General features: G+C 42.4%; 1 non-coding gene across 1 annotated transcript; it reads right to left on the reverse strand.

The window, feature by feature from the left end:
• Nucleotides 1-1,119: 1,119 nt before the first annotated feature.
• LOC116873487 lies at nt 1,120-1,334 on the reverse strand. Its single transcript, XR_004383818.1, has one exon. It is a non-coding gene; the product is annotated as a small nucleolar RNA U3 (small nucleolar RNA).
• Nucleotides 1,335-7,086: the final 5,752 nt, after the last annotated feature.

Consider the following 7,086-nt stretch of genomic DNA (forward strand, 5'->3'; position numbering starts at 1 on the left):
CTTTTGTTTCCCACATCAAGTAACATGAACAGATTTAAGCTCTTGAAGATAAACCTGATAACTATGGCAATAATGCATTTTAGGGGAGCAGGGAGCAAGAGTAGAAGGAGAAGAGATTTTAGGAAACCAGAGTGGCAGTCCTCGTGTGAGATGTTGCTGGCTGGGACCAGGACTGCAGCAATGGACATCGGGAGCAGGAGTCGGCTTGGATGGTGATATAGTGGCAGAGCCGAAGGACAAGTGCCTGAATCAGATATAGGGGAGATGGGAAAGGGAATTAAGGAAGTCAACTGGATTTATGTTCTGATCGATAAATACCAGGTGACACCATGTCCTCAGATGTAAACCCAAAACAAAAACAAGAAAATCAAAACTTGTATTTTCGGTAAATTGAAAAGGGAAAATCATCTAGAATGATTCTTACTTCTAAAGCCTCTGTTTGGGGGTGCGTCGGTGGCTCAGTGGGTTAACCTTCTGCCTTCGGCTCGGGTCATGATCTCAGGGTCCTGGGATTGAGACCCGCATCAGGCTTCTCTGCTCGGCGGGGAGCCTGCTTCCCTTCTTCTCTCTCTGCCTGCCTCTCTGCCTACTTGTGATCTCTGTCTGTCAAGTGAATAAATAAAATCTTAAAAAAAAAAAAATAAAGCCTCTGTTTGTGTGCGTACTGGTGTAAATTTCATTTAGAATCTGACATTAGAATCAAGGCAGAAGGGCCAATGCAACTGAGAATTCCTTCCCTCCCTCCCTCCTTTCTCTCTTTCTCTCTCTCTCTCCCTTCCTCTCTCCTTCCTTACTTCCTTCCTTTTCCTTCCTTTTTCTTTCTCCTTCCTTCCTTCTTTCTCTCTCTCTCTTTCTCTCTCTTTCCTTCTTTCTATCTTTCTTCCTTCTTAGCCACTCAGGGTGCTCTCTCTCACAAAGCCACTCTCCTCCTCCCTCTCACAAAGGGAGAGAAGAAAGATCATCAGTGATGGATGTCAGTGGTAGGGACGCCTGGGTGGCTCAGTTGTTAAGCGTCTGCCTTCAGCTCTGCTCATGATCCCAGGGTCCTGGGATCGAGCCCCACCTTGGGCTCCCTGCTCAGTGGGGAGACTGCTTCTCCCTCTCCCTCTGCTGCTCTTGCCTGCTTGTGCTCTCTTGATTTCTCTGTCAAATAAATGAAAATAAAATCTTAAAAAAAGAAAAAAGAAAAGAATGTCGGTGGCAGAAGCAACACTAAGAGACAGTTTAACCCTCAAGAGAGAACACTACCTCTTTTTCCCATGGTTTCCAGTGCTCTACATGATCAGGGAAACTTCTCTAGTAACTATGGAAATGATGCCTGAAAATATGATCTTGCATCTGAAAATTCAGAAACATTTGGTAATGTATCATTTTATTCTTATTTTTAAAAAACATTTTATTTATTTATTTGACAGACAGAAATCACAAGTAGGCAGAGAGGCAGACAGAGAGAGAGGGGGAAGCAGGCTCCCCTCCAGAGCAGAGAGCCCAATGCGGGGCTCGATCCCAGGACTCTGAGATCATGACCTGAGCCAAAGGCAGAGGCCCAACCCACTGAGCCATCCAGGCACCCCAATAATGTACCATTTTAAAGAAAAAGAGAGAAGCAGTGGCTACCCTGATAGGTGATGGAAGTTCTCTGGCAAACAATGTTTTGCATTATAATGTAAGTTAAATAGACTCTTTTGCCTAAGCCTGGAATTTTCCAATGGAAGTTGATTTCTTAGAACAGGGATGAATGGAAAGTTAGGGTATTTCTAAAGACCCACCAGTAAAATAGCAGTGTTTTACCCTCAGAGACTGCTCCGTTTTGGATTCCCATGAATAATTTCTGTCATTTGAAAGAGTTTAAGAAAAAGTTACGTTTTCTTTTTCCAGTTGAGTCTCTTTTAATACATTTTCTGGTACCATTAAAATACTCATATATTTCCTGCTGGAAGAATGTTAAGATTGAATTATTGTTCAAATCCTTTTTTTTTTTTTCTTTTAAAGTTATTTTTCCTTCAAGAAGTTTCTTTGTCACTGTCAAGGTTAAGTGAATTCACTAGCGAAGGAAAGCATAGAAGGAATTTGGAATGCTTTTCTGTAAACCCTAGTGACCTATCCCATGAGAATCCCCTGTAGGGCTCAGGGGTTTTAGGATAAATCATTTTGGGAAAATGTTTTCTTCCTTTGCTGTTAGGTTGACAAGGCAAAAGAAATAATACTGTTTGTGTCAACCTTTGTTCTAGCACAATTTCTCAAAGCAGGTTATAGAAACCATGGGAATTTCTACCTGAATGGTACAGAATTGAATTTTTACCACCCAATACTGCACATAGCAGATACTCAGTAGATGTTAATGTTAATTGAATTACATTGAATTCCAAGAATCTTCTAGAAATCTTAGATTGGTTTCTTTCATCTTGCTGATAGTGAGCTGGAAATGGAGGGGGGCAAGTTGAGAGTCTAGCCCCTAGGCAAAGAGACACATGTTGCTTAGGAATCTCACAATTTCCTTTGAAATTGAAGATGTCAGTTTCTGAAGGATGCTTCATAGATCAAGGCCCTGAATCCATAAACATTCCCTTTGCAATTATCTTGCTACTTCTACAGGCGAACTTTTAAGTTTTTATTTACTGCTGTGGAAGGATAAAAAGTGATCCTCCCCTCCCCCGCTCCATCTGGGGAGAGATTTGGGGATCAACAAATTCTATCATAGGAAGTAAACAAACATCCTCAACTAACAAGGGACCTTTGTGATGAAATAAATCCAGGAAGGAAACAAAAACTACTTTACCACAATAATACCAAAGTTTTCATCATAGGGCCAGGTGAAAAACATGTTAGTGCCTGAAAAATACTTGGCTCCTGTGTTACTGGCCTGCATTATCTTTGGAAGATGAGTAATACTGACCAGGGAGAGACATCTGTCCTTAGGTAATACAGGATGAAACTTGCTTCTGTCTGCAGACTTCACTGCCTAAGAGGGGAGAAGCATTGAGGGTCCCCATGTATTCTACTACACGTCCAGCTCATGTTTGTTCTGCGTGAGAGCTAGCAGCAGGCTGGGCAGAGGAAGTCTTCCATTAAACATCCAGCTGAAGCCCAAGGCATTAATTTTGCACTTAAGAAGAGACAGCAGCAACTTGGGACTGCTTCCTCTTGTAAAGAATGGGGGCAGTTTTCTGTGGCAAAGGGATGGGGTGTTACCTAGGCAACTTAGAGGATGTGAGGAGGATGACAGAGGCCTGGGGAGGCACATCCATGTGATATATAGGTCCGGAAGGCTCAGCATGGGCCCCTGTCCTATCTGTTCATCTCCACTTTTCCCCACAAGGTCATAGAGAACGGGTTACTAAGACAGGATATCACTGCTGGTTCTCCTACTAGGAATGATTTTGCAGCTCTCACAGAACTTCTTTGGTTACGCTTTCGTCAGTGTTCAGGGGGTGTTCAGGCCTACGAAATTGGGTGTGGATGTGTTTAGGAAACACAACAAACTTGCCGAGTATTTGGTGAACCTGGATAGAGATAGGTCTAACAGGGACCCACTCCAGACTCTCCCCTAACTAAGATAAAAGGTAGTTTACAAGCCAGCAGACTGCCCCCGCAAATTATCAGACAAGATGTCTACTTTGGCTTGGTCTCCCTCTTCAAACGTTAGCAAAGCCCACATACTTCATAGTTCATGTGACAGTTAATCATGACTATAGGTGCTGGGCACATTATGGCACGAGTATTCTTTCTATAAATGCTAATCAAATGCCCCCACTTTAAAAAAATTTATTTATTTATTTATTTATTTGAGATAGATCCAGAGAGAGCACAAGCAGGGGCAGAAACAGAGGGAGAAGCACACTCCCTGCTGAGCAGGGAGCCTGATGTGGAGCTCGATTTCATGACCCTGGGATCATGACCTGAGCCAAAGGCAGACACTTAACTGACTGAGCCACACAGGTGCCCCTAATGAAACGCCTTTACATGGTAGACCCTAAGCTTATTTCTGGGGAAATTAATTCTTTTGGTCTCTGACCATAGAGATCTCATAATCTACTGAGGAAAACAACCATGAAGAGATAGTTTATTTCATTTCAATTAGATTGAAGAAGGGACTTTGAAATGATTCCAATTCGTTCACCTGAGAGACCAGACGGACCTGAACAGGTGCAGTGGCAAGAAGGCTGAAGCAGGGGCACCTGGGTGGCTCAGTGGGTTAAGCCATTGCCTTGGGCTCAGGTCATGATCTCAGGGTCCTGGGATCAAGTCCTGCATCGGGCTCTCTGCTTAGAAGAGAGCCTGCTTCCCACTCTCTCTCTCTCTGCCTGCCTCTCTGCCTACTTGTGATCTCTCTCTGTCAAATAAATAAATAAAATCTTTAAAAAAAAAAAAAAAAGGCTGAAGCAGGAGAGTGAGGCTGAGTCTGAGAGACATTCTGAAGAAGTTCCAAATGGCTTCCATGGGCAATTAGATACAGTGGGAAAGGGGACAGGGTGTGGGGGAAGATGCTTGTGACCTCCTGTTACATCCTTCTGAGCTCATTTATGTAGAAAACCTAAAGCAGAAATCTAAACATCAATATCATCAGAGTGGGAGGCAGAACTGAGGGGCTCCTCTGACTTGCTTCTGTCATTGATTGCTCCATGCGGTAAGACTTGATTGCATTGAGAGTTGACCTGTTTGAAACTCGGAGGCTTTCAGGTTGAGTTCCCAGGCAACCCCAAGTGGAATTCACTTCCAAGGAGTGTCAGAGCTGCTCCTGGACGTCAGGCCCGAGACACTATCACAACTAAAAGAAAGGGTAAGGGCAAATGCCTTGTGGCATCAGGGCCTTGCTATTCTGTGTCATGAACGAGGGTGTTGTTTTGCCTTTTTGGACAAGTATGTGTGTGTTGGAGACTTTGTAGATTCTGGCAGTCCTAGGAAGGGTGGGGCAGAGGACTCACCTCAGGGAAGGGAAGGGAAGGGAAGGGAACAAAGAACATGGACAGAGTAGCTTGTCCAACACCAACAGCAGATACACTGTTTTTTTCTCCTGCAAAAATGAGACAAATGTCAAGATGAGGAAGATACGTTTAATAGGACAGTGAAGTATGGGCTCCAGAATCAGATCGGATTAATCCCTACTAGCCCTGGGGCCCTGGGCTGGTTACCCAAGCTGTCTGAACTCTTGACAAAAACCTGGCACATAGTAAGTGCTTAGTAAATATTAGCTTCTACTATTCTAAGTAACTCAGAGCAGGGAAGGGAAATCAGAACTATTTTTCTAAACCTGAACAGGAAGCTAAGTAAAAGTAGCTTTCAAAACAGCACTAGAATGTAACTCCAAAAGCACATGCAAAAAATAAAAGAAAAAAAAAAGATTATTTGGACGTCATCAAAATTAAAAACTTTGTGCTTCAAAGGACACCATCAACAAAGTGAAATGAGAACCCACACCATGGGAGAAAGTTTTGGAAACCATACATATAAGAGACATATATCTAAAATATGTAAAGAACCCTTACAATTCAATAATAAAAATCACATAACCTAATTTTTAAAAATGGGCAGCATACCTGAATGGATATTTAAAAAAAAAACTTTATTTACTTAAGCAATCTCTACACCCAACATGGGGCTTGAACTCATGACCCCTAAATCAAGAGTCTCATGTTCCTCTGAGCTAGCCATGTGCCCCAAATGGACATATCCTTAAAGAAGATATGCTAACAACAGTTGTTGTTAGCATATCTATGCTAACTAACTATGCTAACTAACTAACTATGCTAACTAACTAAATAAGCGCAAGAAGATGCTCGGAATCTTTAGCAATCAGAGATGCAAACTCAACTGCAAGAAGATACTACACATACACTAGGATGGCCGTCATGAAAATGACAAGTAACAGGTGTTGGCAAGGATATGAAGAAATGGAAACACTGTACACTGCTTGTAGACATGTAAAATGGTGCAGCCACTTTGGAAAGCAGTCTGGCAGTTCCTGAAAAGGTTAAACAGAATTACCATGTGAACCATATGAGTGGAGCAATTCTACTTCCAGGCATCTACCCAGGAGAAAGGAAAATATATGATCACACAGAAATTTGCACGTGGACGTTCCTAAGCTATCACTTGGCAGTAAAAAGAAATGAATCCCTGATATATACTGCAACATGGCTGAACCTTGAAGACAGTATGCTTAGTGGAAGAAGCCAAACATAAAAAACCACATTTTGTATAATTCTATTTATGTGAAATGTCCAGAATAGGCAAATCTGTAGAGACAGAAAGGAGATTAGTGGTTGCCAGAGGCTGGGGGTGTTTGAGGAGGAATGAAGGGTGAATGATAATGAACATGCCGTTTCTTTGGGGAAATGTTTCATCGTTTGATGAAAATGTTCAAAAATTGAATGTTGTGATGGTTGCATCACTGTGAATAGACCAAAATCCATTGATTTATACACTGAATTAGTGAATTATATCTTAATAAAACTTTTAAAAAGACAGTACTAGGAGATGGAGGTATTAGTATGTTAAGAATATTCATTTTAGGGGCACCTGGCTGGCTCAGTGGGTAGAGAATGCAACTCTTTTTTTTTTTTTTAAGATTTTATGTATAATTTGACAGAGAGATCACAAGTAGGCAGAGAGGCAGGCAGAGAGAGAGGGGGAAGCAAGCTCCCTGCCGAGCAGAGAGCCTGATATGGGGCTCGATCCCAGGACCCTGAGATCATGACCTGAGCCGAAGGCAGAGGCTTAACCACTGAGCCACCCAGGTGCCCCTCATTATGCAACTTTTAAAAAAGATGTTTATTTTTATTTATTTGAGAGAGAGTATGAGCAGAGGAGAGGCAGAAAGAGAGAGGGAGAAACAGACTTTCTGCTGAGCAGGGAGCCTGATGTGGGGCCTGATCCCAGAACCCTGGGATCAGGATCCAAGCTGAAGGCAGACGCTTAACCACTGAGCCATCCAGGCGCCCCGAGAATGCAACTCTTTTTTTTTTTTTTTTTTTTGAGAATGCAACTCTTGATCTTGGGCTCATGAGTTCAAACCCCATGTTGGGTGTGGAGCCTACTTAAAATAAAAATTAAAAAAGACACCCCAAAAGAGAATATTCCTTGTGA

The sequence above is a fragment of the Lontra canadensis genome, unplaced genomic scaffold (genome assembly GCF_010015895.1).
Source record: "Lontra canadensis isolate GAN:19392208 unplaced genomic scaffold, GSC_riverotter_1.0 scaffold33, whole genome shotgun sequence".
Classification (NCBI taxonomy): Eukaryota; Metazoa; Chordata; class Mammalia; order Carnivora; family Mustelidae; genus Lontra; species Lontra canadensis.